We start from the raw sequence: 22,679 nt of genomic DNA on the forward strand, positions 1-22,679 counted from the left end.
AGTGATTTTTATTCATAAAATTTGCATTGGTTTGAAACATTGCATTATTATACAAAATGGGAAAAGCTATCAGTGCTATTTCAGTAACAATGCCAACCAAAAAGAGCAGTGAACACATGGTGTAAGACATCTTGTCTAGGCAGACATCAGCATACTTATACTGTAGGAAATGCATAACACAAGTTCTGACTTTAATGCAATTTATATGTAGTCCAGGACCAAGTTCATGGCAGTCAAATATGCAATTGTAAAACCAACATTACATATGTGACGACTGTGAACATGGGGCTGAACTGAAGCCAGTCGGTATATATAGATTGCATTAAAGTCAGCATTTGTGTTATGCATTTTCTACAGTAAATGGCATAAGAATTGGTATAGCAATGCTGAGACAGTAATGTACCTGTTATCATGTGGGGTGACGTATTGGATGGTACACATGTCCATGCAGCGTTGAAGACTTGGCCCATCTGGTCTATATGGTAGTTTCTCACTGTCACCGTCCAAGATAGTTGTATTACAGATCGGCACCATCCCTAGTCTGGAAGTATTTTATGAAGTGTGGAATCAGTGAATTACAATGCCCCGTTTTCCTTAAAGGTAAAAAGCAGGAAGAGCCACAACCAACGTGTGACATAAGGAGAAAACGTAAAACGTAATTATTCATTCATAATTTACAATAAAAATAGCAATTAGCTGAGCTGCTGTCTGTGTTGATATAACATGCCTTTATCTGCTCGTAGCCCTTGAAAATGGACAAATTAACACAAAAACAGACTTTCTTCAACATCAATTTTCACCTGTTAGCAGTGACTATTCGAAATGTCCAGACAGTGGTATGATTCCTGATTACAACATTATTTTTGAGTTGATTTACGAAAAATTAGAATCAATAGGAGAATATCAGTGATTTTTTGTAGTAGACAATTACTTATCACATTTTGTGAAAAGTAATGAACAGTGGAAAGGCTAAGTTTTCTTTTATTTGCCTATTTAATTTAATATTTTGATTTTATGTGTCTTTAAACTGAAGGAGTGAAATCTTTTCAATTTTCATGCAGTTTTCGCATATATTACAAGAAGTAATAGTCATAAAAAACCAAAAATCGTGTATTTAAGAAACCGGTTATTTTGAGTGGTTTTAATAGTCCGGTTAAAACTCAGATAGCACTCCAAGAATTTTCTTGCTTGGCAGCAGCCGTCCGGGCCCGACACGGATACACCAGTAAATGGTGATGCTGTGCAAACCTGAAGCAGTTGGTAGGATGGTGTCTTATTGGTACGAGGAACGACTGAACACATCACCGTTGTTTGTGCACACATTCATAATTATTGCAGTCTATGGTATGATGGGGTAGAACGTAGTTTCGTGTTTCACATACAAGGTGATTTCTTTTTTCACCACGTACAGACTCTCAGGATTGATCAATGAGATTATATGGAAGAAAAAAGGTCTAATGAACTTATGTCCGGAAATGCATGGTTTCCATGCTAGAGACCATTTATTCAAACGTACTTCGTTATAGAGACTGCAGTCTAATATCCGCTGTACCATGCAGCCGCAGTTCAGTATGCATAGTTTCCTCCTAGAGGGTGGCAATGTTCCTCATACATCATGACCTATGGCCCTCTCCTGCCATTGTCATTGGTAGTGTTGTGTCTGATTCACTTCTCTTGCTGACTCGCCTTGTAGTGGATGTGATACCGCATTGTATAAACTGGTTCCGCATTCAAATTGAGAGCTTGCCAAAATGGTGTTTACTTACAGAAAGGCAAACGGCAATGAGTACTCGGCAGCAAAGTTGTATAAGGAGACCTATACCCGCCTACAGTCACCACAGCATTCACAATGTTTGCAACAGTGTTTCGCCATTTGTCTGAGACAGGGTCATTTCAGGAAGCAGAAAATCATGAAGGATGTACCTGAAATGTTCAGACACCAGAATTGGAGGAAAATTGTGGAAGGCAACCGCCACGTCAGTACCAGGCAGTTTGCCCGCCAGTACAATGCCTGCCTGTTCTTCAGATCTCAACCCGTGCAGCTACTGATGATGATGCCATCTCAAAAGAATCATGTATGCAGAGCCCATTCCAGATATGGAGACACTAGAACAGTATATTCGTGCTCCCTTTGACACTGTTTGGACGCAGCCTGACCGATGTGAACGTGTGAGACAGAACATACTACAGTGCGTACAAACATGCGTTGAGGCACATGGAAACCATTTTCATCACATACCGTAACTGGGGCGGCATGGTACAGCTCATATTAGACCTCGGTCTCCGGAACAATGTATGATTGAATGCATTTTGGGACATAAGTTCAGTAGACCATTTTTGTTCCATATCCTCTCATCGATCAGTCCCTGGGTTTTATACACAGTGGAAAGAATCGCCCTGTGTAACGTAGGCTGATCCGGGTGGTAGAAAACATCATTAAGCAACCGTTTTGTCCAACTTACTTGTAAAAGGGGCGATGGTGGGACAGCTCCATTGTCAAAGCGAACACAGTCCAATGAAGTACACTTATTATGTTAAAGTAGCTGCTTGTGTTTTTTGCGGGTTGACCAATTTCGGAATTCCAGCTGAGAATGCCTGCAAGAAGAAGAACAATATCAGTAAATGCAGTTAACTTACACACTATTATTAAACATGGGCAGTATTGAATTCAAGATTTTGGTTGGGGGGGGGGGGGTGAGAGGGAGTGTCATAGATATCTTGAGTAAACAAAGGGGTTTTCTTAATCTTAATCTATTATAATGCCAACTGAAATAGCGAGAAAATTTTTGAGACCCCTTCTTTTTTTAAAGAGAAAACAGGTGTAGTATAAGGGGGGGGGGGGCTGCAGCCCCCTAACTCCCAACCCCTCCCATCTCGATTCGCCTATGGACATGGACATGGACATGCAAAGAAACTCATGCACACGATACCATTGTTCACAACAAAAACTCTAAACTCATTTCCAAAGAGTCTTGTTTTCTAATATCTTAAGTCATCCATGATGATGTCCCCACATAGCTGTATCATACTGGGATGCTAGAAAGCTAGAGAAAAAGTACTTATGTGTCAACTACATCCTAAATGCAGTTGACAAACACTCCGAAACCTCAGGTATTTTCTTAGCTTTGACAAAGGTTCTTGATGTTATAGATTATTCAGTTTCCCTATTGGCAGTTATGGTATCCAAGGCATGCTGAATGAGTGGCTGAAATCTTTCTTAAGTAATCGATCTCATGTTACAAAGGTCAGACGAAGCACAATAGCACTACACAGAACTATCTTTCAGAGGCATCCTTACTGTCATACAGTGTACTGTCTGAGAACCATATATCTTTCTAATCACTTGCTTTCACGTGAAAAGAATGCAGAAGCAATACTATATCCATATGATGCAAGTCTGCTTATGGAAGCAAAAAATAGAGAACATCTTACCAATTGTGCACTGTCATCACAGATGAAATTTCTTACATCTGCATCTACATCTATACTCTGCTCACCACCATGAGGTGCGTGGCAGAGGGTGCGTCTCATTGTACCAGTTCTTAGGGTTTCTTCCTGTTCCATTCGCGTATGGAGTGCAGGAAGAATGATTGATTGTAGCTTTTCTGCGTGAGTAATTATTCAAATCTTATCCTCAGGATCCCTATGTAACTGATATGTAGGGGGTTGTAGTACATTCCTAGAGTCATCATTTAAAGCTGGTTCTTGAAACTTTTTTAAAAGACTTTTTCGGGATAGTTTACATCTATCTTCAAGAGTCTTCCAGTTAAGTTCCTTCAGTATTTCTGTGACACATTGCCACTGCTCAAACAAACCTGTGACCATTCATGCTGCCCTTCTCTGTATACATTCAATATCCCGTGTTAGTCATATTTGGTATGGGCCCCACAAATTTGAGCAATATTCTAGATCTGATCGCACAAATGATTTGTAAACAATCTCCTTTGTAGACTGACCCCACTGCCCCAGTATTCTACCAATAAACTTAAGTCTACCCTGTGCTTCAGCCACAACTGAGCCTATGTCATATTCCATTTCATATCCCTACAAATTGTTACACCCAGGTATTTATATGAGTTGCCTCATTTCAACAATGACTCGTTGATATTATAGGCTGCTGCTTCTTTCTTTTTTTTTTAAGTGCAAAATTTTACGTTTTTGAACATTTAAAGCAAGCTACCAAACTTCCTTGGTCCTCCCACATGTCTTACCTGACCACCAGCTGTACCTGATCCCTCATTGTTCTTCCTGGCGAGCAGATCGGAGCACACTCCTCCATTTCTACTGGTACCTTATCTGTTCGAAACTAGACTATGGGTATTTAGTTTATGCATCTGAACGTATGTCCATCTTACACTGTCTAAATACAATCCACCATCATGGAATCTATTTGGCCACTGACGCCTTTTACACTACCTCGGTTGAGAGCCTCTATTAGGAGGCTGCCGAAGTGGTCTCCTCAGCAGATACGTGTGCCTTTTGTCTGCCGTGCCTGGCCACCCGTCCTATGCCTCCTCCTTCGATTACTCCTTTGACTGCCAATATGGGTCGCATCCCTGTCCTCTGTTACCTCACGGAGTTCACTTCCGGCTATTGCTCCGGCACCTTAACTTTACGCTACCTGCCACTTTCCCGACGGGTGTGAAACCTTCACCACCTCGGCCTAGTGCGGAAGCCTGTGTTCACCTCGGACTTCATTCGCTTCCAAAGGAAACTACTCCACATTCGATCCATCGCTTTTAAGTTTCTCGAACTTCGCACGGAACTCAGCGATAGTACCTTTGTATACACTGATAGCTCTAGGACTGACCACGGTGTCGGGTGTACCTTCGTCAGTGGTACCGACGATTTTCGGTATCGGCTTCTGGAACACTGCTCAGTATTTACAACAGTACTCTTTGCCCTATATGAGCCGACGCAGTACATCCGGCGGCAAAAGCTTTTCAATTGTGTCATTTGCTCCGACTCTCTCAGTGCCCTTCAGAGCCTCTGTGTGCTGTACAGTCCATCCCTTAGTGCAACGGGTTCAGGAAAGCTTCCTCTTGCTCACTCTTGAGGAAGCCACTGCGATGTTTTGTGGGTTCCAGGTCACGTCGGTCTGACGGGAAACGAGGCTGGTGGCGCCGTTGCCGAGGCTGCAGTCCTCCCACATCGACCCGCTAGTTCTTCCGTTCCTTCCGATAATCACCATATTGCCGTCCGTCAGCAGTTGGTGTCGCTTTGCCACTTCACCACTGGCCCTCACTTCATGGGAACAAGCTGTGGGGAACTAAACCTGTCCCATCGGCTTGGCCAACCTCCTCTCGGCCCTCTCGCTGTGAGATCATTTTAGCTAGGTTGCGTATTGGGCAGTGTCGTTTTAGCCATCTCCATTTGTTAAGTGGTGATCCCCCACCACTTTGTGCTCATTGTCATCAACATTTTAACGGTTCGCCATTTCCTGACCGAATGCCCTTTTTTTTCACCACTTACGTTCTAAAGTATGTTTGCCGCCTGAGTTATCGGCCGTTTCTTCGAACGACGTGCGGATTGTCGACCGCGTTTTACTTTGTAACCGTCGTAGCAGTATAACGAAGGAATTTAATCTTTAGTTCGTGACCTTCGTTATCTCTACAGCGTATTTTGTGGACCTTTCTCCAAGAGGAAGTCCTTGTTCTTAGCTCTCTTTCCTTCCATCAATTAGGCTTAACGTGTAGTCGCTTTTAACTCCTTTTTCGTATTAGTGTTCTAAGGTTCTGGCATGAGCGCGTATAATCTTAGTTGTTTTTGCGCCCTAAAACAAAACAAAATATGTAGCCAATCTTTACACCACTTTGAAGTATTATCAAGACCTGACTGAATATTTATGCAGCTTCTCTCAGACAATACTTCTTCATAGATAACTGCGTCCTAGTGGCTCTGCTGAAACAGGCTTATACTAAACCCACAAAAAACTGTACTTTACACCTTCAGACCCAACAAAATGAAAATGCAGCCAGTAATTCACATGAACAACAGGGAAATTCAAAATATGACCGACACGAAGTTTGTAGGCAGTTGCGTGCAAGAAATTTGAAACTGAACTCTCATGTCTTCTTTAAAGTCACTACTCGTTAAGTCAATGTAGTATGTAATCAGAGTGCTATCCAGAAATGCAATTCACAAAACTGTAAAAACTGTATTTTGCTCGGATACACTCGCTATTTTAAGACATGATATCTTTTGTGGTGATTCGCCTCATGCCTTAATAACGTGTAGGAAGCGAAAGAAATTCATCAGAATAATTAAAAAAGCCCTTTTTTTATTTTAGAGCTTTAAATATTCTTCCTTCTGCCTGCATTTACACTGTAGAAATTGAGCTGTTTGTAAGGAAAGATATGATGGAGGATAATCTCTTTATCCCATATACTGTTGTCCAAGGCCGCCGACGTATAAAAAATATTGGGGGGGGGGGCCTCATACTGGGGGTCTTGCCCCGGGAAATTTTCTAAATTTTAGATGAAAAATAGTGAATTTAAAAGTTTTTTAAACATTTTAGAGTCGTATGATCAACATTAGAACCCCGAAAACTGGACTCTCGATAACTCGACACTCCGGGAAACTCGACAATCCTGACACATGTTTTGGCGTTGAAAAAAGAAACAAAACATAAGCACGCACAGTATTTTCGTAAAAGCTAATTTAATTTGCTGTAATAATCATGCTTATAAACTATTACGGAGCTCTGCTCTGAAAAGACTGAAATTGTGTTTAAATCCTAAACTATCATTAAAAGAATAAAACGTAAAATATTGCTGTCGGACACTGATAGAACTTTAATTAACAAGTGAAATAGCTTTTTTAAGCTTACTTTGAATAAGGCTCAGGGTTCATTAAATATAAACAATATCGCATCAAAGTTAATGCTTTAATACAGTGTGCCTAATACTTTCAATCAAAAAGTATGTAAATAGCGGGTTTTAATTGGGTCTTACATCCAAAAAATATTTAAGTATCTGAAAATAACTAATACAGTACTAAACTAGTACTAATATTTGTAACTTAAAATTTAACGTTATGTATGTATTTAAGTCTCTATTTTATAAAGATATTTAATATTGCTCTAAATGCCATTATTAGGGCTAGAGTGTCTTTAGAAAGGAGGAAATGTCGATCGTCTGACTGGATTACTGAATCTGAAGTCGTTGATGACTGGTCGGATATCCAAAACATCTCGGTGGGCATGAAGAACAGCCAAGTCGTTCAATCGCTTCTGTCCCATTGTTGATCGGAGATAATGGTTTCAGACATCTAAGGGCGCTAAATGACGGTTCTCCTGTTGCTGTCATGATTGGAACTACTTGGAGTAGCTTAATGTACTTCACATAACGTTTCTCCAACTGCAGGCTCTTGTGTAATGTACTTTCTTACATCACGCATGTTTTTGAAGACCAGTTTTTTTTTTTTTTTTTTTTTTTTTTTTTTTTTTTTTTTTTTTTTTTTTTTTTTTTGCGATATCAGCTAACATATTCAAGTGTAAGGGCAGTCTCTCAATGTCTTGGTCATTTTTGAAAAACTCAGTTGATTTTTCCAAATTTGTTTCACCTCTGTTTACTAAAAGCAAGCACTCTTGTTCAACTGCAATGACCAGTGTGAGTCCAGTTAAAGCAAACCGCTCAGTAATGCAAGATTGCACCGTTTCACAAACTTCAATGTAAATAGATTTGTAGTATTCCTTTGGGGTTTCGGTGAGCTGACTTCGTTGTTTTCATACTTGTTTGCAATACTTCGATTCCGAGGAAGCGAAAGATCATCAACTAGTGAAGGATTTTCTTTTAAACACAATTCCCAAAAGTGTACAAAATTCAAAACTATCACGCCTTCCATTCAGTATACAAATCAAACCATCATATATTTTTTTTCCAGATCAGCAACGCTTAGATGAGGGCATTGAATTTTTTCATTGGCATCCTCTACTGGGTTCATTGCATGGCAATAAAGACGCAAAAACAAATAAGTCTTGAATTGTAACATTGACTCAACGTAGCCTGCACATTTGTAACCTGCCTCTGTTTTGTCCTCAGCAGAAAGTGTTTCAAAAAACTCTAGAAGTTCTTCAAAGTTTTTCAATATTCTAAGGATACTAGATGCTCGCATAGTCCCTCGAGTCGGGCAAAAGGGTCGTAGACCAGCTTGGTCATTGGCGCTCTCACAGTGTATTCTTCTGAAAAGTCTCATCCTTTTGTTGGATTCCCTTACGGTGTATAGTAAGTTCTTGGTTAAAGCCATAATATTCCTCATAGACGTAAGTTGGCGGAGACTGTCTACAACTGCCAAGTCTAAATTGTAAGCAGTGCAGTGCACATTACGTGCTTTTGGTTGTATATCCAAAACTAACGTTTTTTAGTCCTTTGAACTTACCTCTAATTTTCGAGGCACCACCGTAGCAAGTTATCCATTGACAGATCAAGACGAGCAAAAACGTCCTTTAAAATACTAAATAGAGTTTGTGATTCAGTGTTGGGGTCTCGTATAAGCCAATAAAGTCTTCGTTGATGATTAAGGAATCATCGACAGTACGAACGCAAAATGACTCTTGTTCGTGAAACGAAGAATCCCTTGTTTCAACAACCATAATAGAAAAATGTGCAGTCTTCTTGATTGAAGCCAATAACTTTTTCATCACAGACTTTCCTAGTAGATCAATGATCTCGGTTTGAATATCGTAGGACGTCCACTTATACCCCGAACGCCCTAACCAATCTTAAACTCAGGTATGTCATTCTTTCAGAGTTCCAACAATTGAAAAAAATTGAGTTTACATCTTCGTGCCCTCTAATTGCTAGTCCTTGTCGGCATAGAAATTGCACGGTTGTGAAAATTGTCTAAAGAGCTAAACAGCCTTTCTTCATATCACTATCTAACTGTTCATTCAATTGGGAGGCCACACTTCGGTTAGTGATAGAATTTAGTTTCAGAACACCTTCTTTATGCGTAAACGTATTTTCATCAAGACGGAATTTTTCCAAAGCCTTTTTTCCAGTTAGAAAACCCTACGGAAGTAAATGCATCTTCTTTCTTTGAAGAAAATTGTGAGTTTTAGCATCTGCCTCTTTGCAGGTTTTGCAAAAGAACTTTTTCGGTAGATGCTTCATATTATAGCCATGTATATTTGATCAACTAAGACTTCTGAAATGATCTTGCCTTACCAGATAGTCCAAGTTTCGGCCGTGAACGGTTCTGGCCCGAAGACGACGAAGCAATTGACGACACAAGAATTGTTGGAGGGTGACTTGCAGTATCATCAACTTCTAAGCACGCCTTTTTGGTAACAAATTTATCCATTGCAAACTTAATTGACAATACACTAAGAGACTAAAGTAAATGAATAAAATATAGTCATATAAAATAGTCTACTAGGCACTAAAATCGGAACACTAAACACGTCTGCAGCATGCACTGAACGAAACTATCCACACTGAATGACTGCGACAGCAGGGTGGGCTTAATATAGCTGCGGCGTCGTAATGTCACGAAGCGTCAAGGCGACGCAAGGCGGAGGGCTCCAGGCGCTTTTGCTCCAGTCCTTTTGATGTCGCCGAGGCCGCAGCGCTGGCCGGCCGGCGCCAGACTTTACCCGAAGGTTCGCGCACCGGGACAATTTCTAAGTGTTCCCGCAGCACCGTGACACTATCATGATTCACACCATTCGTTTTCAGTTTACCTGCTTGCTACCGTAATAAGAATTTGTTTTAACTCATTACTTAATGTGTTTTAAAAGGTAACGATCGTCAAAACAAGGAAAATAAAAAATTCCAACTTACTTTTGTGATTTTACAAAGCATAATATAAGTAATAATTTTCTTAAATTATTGGGGGCTCCGCCACCTCAAAAGAATTTTTGAGGGGGCTGGGGCCCTCTCAGGCCCCGTGGAGTCGGCGCTTGTGTTGTCGTGCATGAACACCACACTGTATTAAGAAAAAATATTCGTGTAAACTGTTCCAGCAGAACTCTGTAATAAGTGTGCTTATCGTTGACATGTAGCATTCTAAAATGTGCTGCCAGAAATTATAAAGAGCACCACTCAAGCAGATGCATTCAAAAAGCGTTGTCAACTAAGTTTTACTAAATAACTGTTTTTATAGTATGTCTGATTATATGGGTAACAAATTAGTGTAATTGTCTAATATTACAATCCTCCAAAATATTGTCAAACATCTATTATACATTGTATTTATAAAAGATATTTCCCAATAAATAAATAAAAATAAGCGCTTAATATACCTTCAGAACATGGGTATATGCAAGATTTTTTTTTTTTTCCCTCTGAGAATAAAGACGGCGTTGCTGTGTAAATTTTTAAAGGACACAGTCTTCACTGTTTAGTTGCATCCCAAAAATTTATCGATACTAAGCAGTCAAACTTCGAGTAGCTGCAAGCACTGACCCGTAGGAAGTATGTATTCGACATGGCAGTTTGGAAAAGTGACTCACTACCTCACCTACATCAAATGGAACGCTGCGATGCACAGAGAGTAGAACAAGCCCAGTTATTCTATTTTAATTTGTGCTACTTCTTAAGTAGGTTTTTAAACGTTTTAAAGTCTAAGGTGTCCTCTGTGGCGTTGCTATTAAAACTAGAATGGTGACTAGAATTTTGTAGCAGAGTTATAATATCGTAAAAAGAAAAGTCATTGTGTGTCTACCGCCTCCCAAGCTTTCTCTGGTCATGCACTTTGTTCTTTTATGTTCTGGCAACAATGCTAGATAAAATTTGACGGACTCGGTATATCTATGACACGGTACTGCAGTTTACGTATTTCCTCTGACTTATGTTCTGAAGGGATTTAATTAAATTTTGACGGCTTCGAAACCTGTCGTGGAGTTAGTTTCTTACGTGAGGCAAGAAAGGTAAGGCTACGTTATTGTTGTAATATTCCTCTGAGCTGTTAGCAGAACTGTTGTCTCGATATTTCATTGTCTCACCTTGGTACTGCGACTGTTACTCTGACTTCTTCTGCGAGTTTTGAGCCCTCCCTAAACAGTTTTTTTTTTTTTTTAATTCTGTATCACTGTCTCTTACCGTTTCTTCTAAGACACTGTGCACACCACTAACGTAGTGTAATGCTGTAAAAAGATCACAGTTAACACTCCGTAATGCTCTGCAAAGAGAAAAGGGTGAGGAGAAGATTTTTCCAGCAGTACACATGATACAGTAAACTGGCCATAAGTGACTGCACATAAAAACAGGTGTGCACCGTAGGCAGTTTCTTCCATAGCAGTCGATTCTCACTGTTGCAGAGAATGCATTATGCCTAAGAACATTTCTTTCCAGCGCCGAATTGTCACCTGTTTGTAGATCCACAGTGTTTCGCGCAGTGCCAAGTGTTGAGTGTCTGACAGATGATTATAAATTTTTCACAGATTGTTGCCGAACGCCGTTCTGTTTAGCGGAACTCCTAAAGAAGTTTGTAGCTGATTGTGCCGTCCCTAGGCAATTCCAGATAGCCTCCAGAGAAAACGAATCGGCCAAGACCAGGGTTAAAGAGCGAACACAGCAATGTACGAGGGAAGTTAAAAACCAAAGAGAATTTGAGGAACGGAATATTTATTATATGAGATAGAAAACTGGAACATACATTATTTTTCCACATAACCTCCCTGCACTTCAACGCACTTTGTCCGAAGTTTGACAAGTTTTTTGTTGCACCTGTAACCAATTTTGCACCGCATCCGTGACTTCACATCGGTTGCAAATCATCTTCCCCTGAGCGCTTCCTTCAATGGTCCAAAAACATGGAAATCGCTTGGAGGCAGGTGTGGACTGTATGGCGGATGTTCCAGCAATTCGAATCCCATCTCATATATTATTTTGGCCGTTCGTTTGGCAGAATGTGGCCGAGCGTTGTCTTGCTGCAGGATGACACCTTTTCGCAGTTCACGGTGACGTTTGGATCTGATTGCCGGTTTCAGATTAGTTTGCAACCCATCACAATACTTTTCACTATACACAGTTTTGCCTCTTGGGTTGAAATGAACGGCTACCACGTGTTAGCATAATCTTACCAGCTGACGTTTAAATTAATTTCTGTGATAATGGGTGTTTCCAAACCATGCTGGCAGCCTTTCTTTCCGGTTCGTGATGATGCATTCACTTTCGTCTACAGTAATGACTTGCTATAAAAATCCATCTGACTCACGATGATAAGGGCTAAATGTTTACGAGAGATGTCCATCCTTTGCGCCTTATGCTGTGCTGACAATTCTTTCCGTACCCACCTTGTACACACTGCAGAAAATTTAGCCTGCCGTGTAAGATGGAATACATTAAACTTTGACTGATATGTAAAGTATTGGCGATTTCGGCCACTGTGGATCGTCTGTTTCCATGACCATACCCTCAACGACTTCCAAATTGTCCTTCATTGTCGACGCGACGGCCTGCCCGGTCTTTCCTCGTCACGCAGATCGACAATGACTAAAGCGGGAATAAGAGTAACACGTTGTGTAGAATTATTACAGACGACAATACCATAGCTCTGGATACCAGCAGTGTTACCAAGCCCTACTGCAAGCAATTGCAAAAGTCCCTTTACATTTTGACTTCCCGCGTCGCCCCATGTTTCTGTTATCTGGTTGTGAATACCAGTGCTGATGTACTGTGCAGTCTTAGACCATTGGAAGGTCCCTTTACACACTAAATCGCCAGCTGCAGTTCGGAACTCCAGCAGAGATCGAAAATTTCCATCATTTAGTTTTCCACAAAGAGCCAGTTTCTGCCGACCGTAAAGGATCGCAGTTTCCAAAAGTATCCTTACGGAGAAAAACCGCAACACAAAAAATAATTAATGTAGAGAGTAATGAAATTTCGGGTCTAGGTAACATACATAAGCGATAAACATTGCAAGATCACAGATTCATGTAAGCACGAAATAACCCAATATAAATGTGAGATGCTGATATATTAATGAGTGTAACAGCCAGAATGTTGAATGCAAACATGCATGCAGTGTGTTGTGCAGGTGCCAGATGTCAGTTTATGGAATGGAGTACCACGCCTCTTGCACTTGATCATTCAACAAAGGGACGGTACTGCTGGTACCGAAACGCGCTGGAGTTATCGCCTGATTGTGTCCCATCTATGCTCGATTGGAGACAGATCTGGTGGTCAAGGTGGCCAAAGCAATATGTTGACACTCTGCAGATCATGTTGGGTTAAAACAGCGGTATGTGGGCGAGCGATATCCTGTTGGGAAACACCATCTGGAATGCTATTCATCAGTGACAGCACAACTGACCGAATCACCAAAGTGACATGCAAATTTTCAGTCAGGAGACATGGGATAACCACGAGAATGCTCCTGCTGTAAAAACGAAATCACACGTGGAGACAATAACTTCATATGTAGGTCCAGTGTTACTAGTATGCATACAGGTTGGTTGCAGGACCTCAACTGACTTCCTAACCAACACACGACCATCACTGGCACCGAGGATTTCATCAGAAAACATAACAGACCTCCATCCCACCTTCCAATGAGCTCTCGCTTGACAACACTGAAGTTGCAAATGGCGCTTGTTTTAGGATCAGTCGAATGCACGCGAGAGGGCGTTTGCTGTTCTCGAAGTAACCGATTTGTAACAGTTCTTTGTATCACTGTCGTACGAAATGCTGCTCAAATTGCTGCTACAGATGCAGTACGATGAGCCACGCCTAACACGATGGTCGTCCCTCTCGGTAGTGCCACGTGGCCGTTCGGAGCCCGATCTTATTGCGACCGTACATTCTCGTGACCACCGCTGCCGGCAGTTGTGTGCACTGGCTACATTCATGCCGAGTCTTTCTGCAGTATCGCAGAAGGAACATCCAGCTTCTCGTAGCCCTGTTACACACCTCATTCAAACTGAATGAGGTGTTGATAATGCCACCTTTATCGACTTTAAAGTCATTTGGGCTAACGTCAGATCACCACCTCCAGTATCAAGGTAATTAACGCTCACAACCGTTACAGCGTATGTTAAAAGCAAACCTGATTTGCGTCCTCGCAGTGGCGTTACTAGCGCCATTCTTATTCGACTAGCGCGAAATTTGAATATACATCATCTTTCGAACGTAGAAACTTGCCTACCAAATTCCGTTTATGTCGCACAACTCGTTGATGTTGCGATTTTTTTTTAAATGTCAGTCTAAGTTAAGCACTTTGCTACAGCTAGCATCTTAATGTGCGTTTTCGCTTTTCAGTTCATGCACAGCAGATTTTTCCTTTCCTTCTGATATCTTCAAAACACTATCAACGAATTTGATACGTTCTAGATTAGTGGTTCCCAATCTTTCTTAGATCATTATCCCTGAGTGCAATCAGACATCAGCTAGTACACCCCCTCCCTCTTCTCCCACGTTATCATCAACTCTAACATCTAACTAAACTGTAGGATGAAATACTTTTCTTGGAACACTTTTATTTTTAAAATGATGCACACTATCAGTGTGTGTGTCTTCGAATGAATGACAGTGGAATTCGTGGTGGTGGTGGTGTGTGTGTGTCTTAGAATAACTATCCACAGTGAGGGTGCACATATGTTACAAAACACGCTTCCTCTGCATTATTCCTGTCCACTGCGGCACTTGCTTGACCTTGTCCCTGCAACCCATTAAAAATCGAACACGTTCAGTTGTGTGCACTATACTTATTGTTCGTAAATCACTTCACTGCTGCACTCCTCACTTCTGAACTGGCATTGCACAACTTCAGGCTTTGTGCCTAACTACTCTAATAATAATAATAATAATAATAATAATAATAACTGTAGTACACTTTGTGTAGTTATAGCTGTGACATGCTGTCAATTAATTTGTTCATTTGTTTCGAAGCGAGTAATGGAGCAATTTCTGGACTACTGCAGGTACTAACTACAACTTCTAAAAGACATTTTCGTGATATATTTCGCATTTGTTAAGTATATGTCTCTATTTTATCACCAGCGATGTACGGGACAAAGCACAACATATGTGTGCAATGGATGGACTATGTAACCTCCGCCGCATTAATGCTACTAATTCAAAAAAGTTATTATTGATAACTTACATGATCAGTATTAAAGAGTTACAAAATTATGATAATAGTTATGATCTTTTGAAAATAATTTAGTTTAGTGACTGAAACAGAATCGAATCGTTTAGTTTTTACCCCTTAGAAAATTTCATTTTACCCCTCGGGGGATAATTTTCCCCACGTTGAAAACCGCTGTTCTAGATAAAACAATGTCTGTGTATGATCCGAAAAATCCTGTAGATATTTTTTCAAGTTAGTGTGTGGCCGTCTTACTAAAAGACCTAAGTACTGGATCTCCACCTTTCCCGACTGTGTCTGGTTTAAAAAGAACGTAACATCTACAAAACGCTCCTTGCATGTGTATTCAGAATACGCCAACCAGGGTACTTGAGATGAGAAGCCACTGGGTTTGGAAACGAAGGTTCATTTTGGAAAGTGCGAAGAATACTTGGCCTTAAGGTGGTACCCATGGGGATTTCACAATCGGTCCTTACAGAAGTCATGAATATAAATTTCGTTCACCTATGGTCTGATACCCCATTTATTACTGCTAGCTCCTGTGTCCTCTGTAACGTCACGGAAGTATTTTGGTTTGTACTAGAATCCACAGAAACTTAGTTTGCAATTTGTTCTGAATGTGCTTTTGCTTGCATACGAAATTCAGTAGAAATAAGGTAACTGTTTCTCTCCCATTCATTTAACTTTTATCTGGACTACAACACTGACCTCATATCCGAATGCTGAAGTTGGAACACTCAAGGGAATCCCAAACACACATTTAGAAGAATAGTGCTTTCTTTCTTCGCAGTCACTCAATACGCAGTGAACTGAAGCACTCATCCACCATCGACAGTACTGCGTGTCGTAACAAAATGTAGTTAGATTAGATTAGATTAGATTAGATTAATACTAGTTCCATGGATCATGAATACGATATTTCGTAATGATGTGGAACGAGTCGAATTTTCCAATACATGACATAATTAGGTTAATTTAACAACATACTTAAGTTAATATAACAACTTTATTTTATTGTGTTTTTTTGTTTCTCTTTATTTTTTATTTTTATTTTTTTAAATATTTTTTGTTTTTTTTTCTTAATTTATATCTAAAAATTCCTCTATGGAGTAGAAGGAGTTGTCATTCAGAAATTCTTTTAATTTCTTCTTAAATACTTGTTGGTTATCTGTCAGACTTTTGATACTATTTGGTAAGTGACCAAAGACTTTAGTGCCAGTATAATTCACCCCTTTCTGTGCCAAAGTTAGATTTAATCTTGAATAGTGAAGATCATCCTTTCTCCTAGTATTGTAGTTATGCACACTGCTATTACTTTTGAATTGGGTTTGGTTGTTAATAACAAATTTCATAAGAGAGTATATATACTGAGAAGCTACTGTGAATATCCCTAGATCCTTAAATAAATGTCTGCAGGATGATCTTGGGTGGGCTCCAGCTATTATTCTGATTACACGCTTTTGTGCAATAAATACTTTATTCCTCAGTGATGAATTACCCCAAAATATGATGCCATATGAAAGCAATGAGTGAAAATAGGCGTAGTAAGCTAATTTACTAAGATGTTTATCACCAAAATTTGCAATGACCCTTATAGCATAAGTAGCTGAACTCAAACGTTTCAGCAGATCATCAATGTGTTTCTTCCAATTTAATCTCTCATCAATGGACACACCTAAAAATTTGCAATATTCTACCTTAGCTATATGCTTCTGATTAAGGTCTATATTTATTAATGGCGTCATACCATTCACTGTACGGAACTGTATGTACTGTGTCTTATCAAAATTCAGTGAGAGTCCGTTTACAAGGAACCACTTAGTAATTTTCTGAAAGACAGTATTGACAATTTCATCAGTTAATTCTTGTTTGTCAGGTGTGATTACTATACTTGTATCATCAGCAAAGAGAACTAACTTTGCCTCTTCATGAATATAGAATGGCAAGTCATTAATATATAATAAGAACAACAAAGGACCCAAGACTGACCCTTGTGGAACCCCATTCTTGATAGTTCCCCAGTTTGAGGAATGTGCTGATCTTCGCATGTTACAAGAACTACTTATTTCAACTTTCTGCACTCTTCCAGTTAGGTACGAATTAAACCATTTGTGCACTGTCCCACTCATGCCACAATACTTGAGCTTGTCTAGCAGAATTTCATGATTTACACAATCAAAAGCCTTTGAGAGATCACAAAAAATCCCAATGGGTGGTGTTCGGTTATTCAGATCATTCAAAATTTGACTGGTGAAAGCATATATGGCATTTTCTGTTGAAAAACCTTTCTGGAAACCAAACTGACATTTTGTTAGTACTTCATTTTTACAGATATGTGAAGCTACTCTTGAATACATTACTTTCTCAAAAATTTTGGATAAAGCTGTTAGAAGGGAGTTACGGTTAGACGATTAGGAAGCTGTAACATTCATCTTAAGGCCATCGTACACTATACACTATCAGACTTGTCAAATTCGATCTTTTCTATCCACAAGTTTGTCAAACAAGCACGTATGCCTGTGAACAAAGTTTGTCAGTTTAAAGGTGTGTCCACAAAGAAGCCTTTTTTCTGTTCAACTTTGCACATGCGCATAAATTTCCAATGGCACATCTACGCATGCGCATTTGTGCAAGTGTATTTTCGTAGCAATGGAGGCGCAATGCTCCCCGCCCTCGGTGGGAATCTTTGCAATTTTCGGCAGATGACAGGTAACTGATATGCTGTGAAGGGATTTATGTGCAATAATGTCTGTTGACTCCAATGGAAACACACTTAAATTTATAGTTGATTACAGACGAAGGAAAGTCGTGCGGAATGCCACTTTTAAAGGTTATATAATAAAATTTGTAGATTTGATGCCCTGACCGTCAAGTACATAAAAAGTCTCCGATGTTATAACCGTTAAGAAAAACATACCGTACTGTAAGATTCGAAGTAGGAAAACAGAAAAGAATGAGACAGAAATGTATAAAAAGTGTATATCAAAGATGCTAACGAATATTCATGCTAAGGCTACTTAATAGTTCAACAGCTGAGCATAAGAAATGTTGGGATATTTGTAACAAGCTACTGGAAATAGAAATGGACATTTATGGCGGAAAAAAATGGAAAACACAACCTAAGTTCTAGTGGATTCTGGCCTCTTAGGAAATTTCCGTTTTTTTTTTTTTTTTTAGCCCAAGGATGTTAATCTACAGATTCAGATAAATTTGAGAGTGTGAAATTAATAGCATCTGCTGTATATCAGTTATGCTTATCAACAAGTTTATACAACTACAGACGCTGCCAATAATAATAATAATAATAATAATAATAATAATATGCAAACTTATCTGACGAAAGAAAGAGCTGTTTTTGTGGAATTTTGTTGTTTTCTACGTAATGAAAGACAGCCCTGTACAGAAAGATATATTTATTTTAGAGAATACCGAAAGTGTGTTGTACGTTTCTGTCACATCATTAGCGCGTTTATTTACACTTGTGCTGGAAATGTGTCTGGCACACAGCACTGTAAGAAAAGGTTCATATGAGCAGTTGCCAGGAGGTCCTTATGCATGCGCAGAGCTAAAGTCGCATTTGAAAAGCACTTTCTCCCACTTTTGGCTACTTGAGAATGTGACTGTTACTTGTTTTGAGCAGTGGGTACAACAAGCAGTCAAATTCCACATGGAAACGTTTCTCTGGCGATCTCAAATTCCGCGTCTGCGCAGAGCGGTCTGAGCTGTAGAGGAATTGGGGGTAGTCTCCATGTGACCTGTGTTTACGTTTCGTGATTTTGCTGTTCTCTCTTCGTGTACCGCTCTCGCATCAAATGAAAAGAAAATGGTTTTATGTGACCGAGACTTACCAAGTGAATTAAGATACATTCCCATAACCGTGGAAGACTAAAATATTCATTATTCTCTCTTTATTTACGCAGTATTATCAATTAAACCATTAATCGTCTTGTAGAACAATAAAGTTATTGCCGGCCGCGGTGGTCTAGCGGTTCTGGCGCTGCAGTCCGGAACCGCGGGACTGCTACGGTCGCAGGTTCGAATCCTGCCTCGGGCATGGGTGTGTGTGATGTCCTTAGGTTAGTTAGGTTTAATTAGTCCTAAGTTCTAGGGGACTTATGACCTAAGATGTTGAGTCCCATAGTGCTCAGAGCCATTTGAACCAATAAAGTTATTTTTGTCACTGTGCTAAAGAAATTTGGCTTCTATTAATCAATGAAAATAATCTGTTCTTTTCTGTGGAGGCAAAAGTTATTTGGAACAAAGTGTTTCATGTCTTACTATTCGCTAGTTTCAAATGTACCCTCAATTTCAAGTGCACATTTTCATTTTCAGGCACATGCGGAATTTTACCATAATAAAATGGCTACTACAGTACTGGTACTACAAAAAAAATTGCATCCTAAAAAACACACTGAAAAGCTTAATATCAGTTAGGCCTACTTCAGTGTGAATCTGGACATAAAAAAAAATGGTTCAAATGGCTCTGAGCACTATGGGACTTAACATCTAAGGTCATCAGTCCCCGTAACGGTCGCGCGGTTCCAGACTGAAAATTCTAGAACCGCTCGGCCACAATGGACGGCCTGGACATACAAATGTGCACTTTAGCCTGAACTACGCTTTTTAGTATGATATACGAAATCCCGATGCTCATGGAGTATTCCCAGATGCCCTGTTTGTTTTATGACCTAATATATCTTAATGTTATATGTACAAACGTACAGCAAATGTTCACTTGATGATGACTAAACATGTGAATTTGGTCAGTAGTACTGAAAAAATAATTTGTTACAAATTTATTGACAGCCTTAGCAGAATCAATTGTTCCTTTAACAAATCTGCATTCCACAAAACACAGTGCTTTTCGCTTACAAGACATGTTTCTGAAACTTGTCTGGTACCTACTCTAGAGTTGATGTCATTTCTTACTTTGTGTTGTTTACATCTTAGCCGGCCGGAGTGGCCGAGCGGTTCTAGGCGCTACAGTCTGAAACCGCGCGACCGCTACGGTCGCAGGTTCGAATCCTGCCTCGGGCATGGATGTGTGTGTTGTCCTTAGGCTAGTTAGGTTTAAGTAGTTCTAAGTTCTAGGGGACTGATGACCTCAGCAGTTAAGTCTCATAGCGCTCAGAGCCATTTGTTTACTCTTAAATTTACAGCACATCATGTTTTATCGTTGTGACTCTCTACATTGCTTTATATCTATTCCTAGAGTAGAATATAAACTGCCAGTTGTATATTTTCTTGACTCTACAGAAAACTTTGTTTTTTATACAGTTTGAAATAGTCAGGAAATAACTTATTGTTCTTATTTTGATGTATGCAAACAACCTTTCATTTTTATTTTTGCAAGAAATTAGTGTTCTTTCTTACTAGCTTTTTGCAGTACAGTGTAGATGTAAACCTGATTGGAAATGCTACATTACAACAGTATTGCAGAGTACCAATAAAATGAAAGATCTATGTTAAAGCCACCACACAGTAAAATATCAGGGTTCTTTGAACTAGAGAATCTAGTTTTTAAATGAATAGCATGCCAAGAACTGCTCCATTATTTTGCGTTCCTTATCTGTAGAGGAGATGATAAAACAATTACCCCAAACATAATAAATCCATATGTCCCCTCTAATCTGAACAATCTGTCCATAGTGGTGCAAATGGTCACGTGATTCCCCAGTATGCACAAAATTCCAAATACAAATGTGATGAAAAGTGTTTGAGCAGAGCAAACACTGAGCATGAGATCTCTGTGTTGGCATAACTGCGCATATGCAGTAATGCCTGTTTTCTGACACACTCTGGCAACTGCTCAATTGAACCTAAACACATCACCACTTTACACATGCACATTCAGATGTTTACATCACTTCAAAAAGCAAGCATATGAATGTCAAAGTGTTTAATTGGTGATGTGTTTGTTCCTATGCTATGTCTGCTAGACATATTTCCAGCAAAAATGTAAGTAAAGGAGCTAGTCGTACAACTCATTTAATGTATGTATGTATGTATGTATGTCTGAAAGAATTGCATCAAACTATACAGGCATTGTAAAATAAATATAATGCTCTACTGTATTTCATGAGATGGTGGTGATGGAAAGGTTTTGAGGGCACAGCTGTAGTACAGTTGCATTTGGAAATGCCTTTCATACTAAGAAAAAGTCAATATATCATACAGACTCTTGCCATTCCCCATTAAAGAAGTTACTCAGTAAGTACAGTTAATGTAATATGTATACAAAAAAGAAAACTAAAAATGGATGCGATCATAGCCAAGAAGCGAAAACTAGAGTATATGGTGAAAATAACTGACATGAAGGAGGAATGTAAAGTCTAGGCTAACAAGTCACTTGAAACAAAGCATATGGAGAAATCTGGATACTAGTGGAGAAGGTAAGGTATCAGCACGTACCGTTAATGGCAATTGTTAGTGGACGTATTTTGGAATACTAGCCAAAAATGATGGATTAGAGCATGTTTACTACATTAAAGTATACAAGAAAAATTTGTTTATAAAGCTCTATTCCCATTTGGATCTGCTTAAAACATTGCACCTAAATGTGAAGTGTTGAATGTTGTACACCAAGCAGCAGAACTGATGTCGGCATAGTTTAAAACCGACAGCATAAAAAAATGTAATGGGTTCTCATTTGCAAAATTTGTAAACTTAAACATGGACTCTTTGCAAGTATGTGCAGCAGAAGAGATGGCAGAGTATACCCAGGAAGATGTGGAGTGTTTTAACAACAGTGTTATGCAGGAAATAAGAGGCAACATTAAAATCCCCAAATACCCTCACCTAGAAGAACTGAAGGCAGGAAGAGAGCTAATTGTTAAAATCACAAAAAAGATATTTCAGACAGAAAATAGATTTAAATTATAAATTAAAAATTATGCTGTTTGTTATTAAAACTATACAAAACAATAATAGATTTATTTTCTCTGTATGTATGTAGAAACTAATAAAGATTTGTACAAGAAAATTTGTTTTCATGTTCTACACCCTGTCTCCCATGTACGGTGATCTACGTGTACAGTAATTGGGCAGCCTGGAGACTTTGAAAGTGGGTAGTTGGCAGTGAGGCAACCCTCGTTTGGTACCACGATTTTGTAAAATTATGGCAGTATAAATTTTTATGAAGGAAAATCGTATGTTTTGGGAAGTTGTTTTATTTAGATAACCAGGTCTGGCATTTGAAAGTGGGTAGTTGTCAGCGAGGCAACCCTCGTTTGGTACCACGATTTTGTAAAATTATGTCAGTATAAATTTTTATGAAGGAAAATCGTATGTTTTGGGAAGTTGTTTTATTTAGATAACCAGGTCTGGCATCTCAATAATGCCTTCTTCTGGCTCCTATGCACTCCATGTATGGGCAATCAGATATATCGATACTGGAGCCGTCAGTATCTCCATTCAGTGAATTTGGAGTGTTTAATTCTAAGACGTAAAACGAACTGAGCATACCTGTAGTCTGACAAGGGAATAGTCCAGTAAGACATGTCGAAACCTACCCTCAGATTTTTTACACAGAAAGAAGACATCGAAAGAAAGGCACTGTCAAAATTTTAACTGCTAAGAGGCACTGCAAGTATTAAAAGAAGCTGAAAACTGTCAAATTCGTAGCGCGCCAGGTGGCGGTAGAAATGTAC

The 22,679-nt window shown here is 39.4% G+C and overlaps 1 long non-coding RNA gene across 1 annotated transcript; it reads right to left on the reverse strand.

Moving 5' to 3' along the window:
• Window positions 1-296: 296 nt before the first annotated feature.
• Window positions 297-22,679, reverse strand: LOC126249670 (uncharacterized). The gene is made up of 3 exons (XR_007545637.1): window positions 22,542-22,679; window positions 2,463-2,595; window positions 297-541 (listed from the first exon to the last, which is right to left on the reverse strand). It is a non-coding gene; the product is annotated as an uncharacterized LOC126249670 (long non-coding RNA).

This window comes from Schistocerca nitens, chromosome 3 (assembly GCF_023898315.1).
Source record: "Schistocerca nitens isolate TAMUIC-IGC-003100 chromosome 3, iqSchNite1.1, whole genome shotgun sequence".
Lineage (NCBI taxonomy): Eukaryota > Metazoa > Arthropoda > Insecta > Orthoptera > Acrididae > Schistocerca > Schistocerca nitens.